The following is a 249-nucleotide window of genomic DNA, read 5'->3' on the forward strand; positions in this document are numbered from 1 at the left end:
AGTTAGAAATGTACTAAAAACAAGCCTATCGCAAGACATCTGGGGGGGGCACCTGCGGTGGCCAGCCGAATTTCAGGGGGGGCCGGTGCCACCACGTAGACACGCCCTTGGTGTGTAGGCCTACTAGTGTTAAATGCTACTGTTTTTTGACAGCGTTGATAACGTTTATGACAGATAATATCATGATAATTTTTGCGTTTCCCTTACCGAATGTGCTATTCTGTCAGCAATAACCTGTCCATGAGCTTT

The sequence above is a fragment of the Sinocyclocheilus anshuiensis genome, unplaced genomic scaffold (assembly GCF_001515605.1).
Source record: "Sinocyclocheilus anshuiensis isolate Anshui unplaced genomic scaffold, SAMN03320099.WGS_v1.1 scaffold502, whole genome shotgun sequence".
Classification (NCBI taxonomy): domain Eukaryota; kingdom Metazoa; phylum Chordata; class Actinopteri; order Cypriniformes; family Cyprinidae; genus Sinocyclocheilus; species Sinocyclocheilus anshuiensis.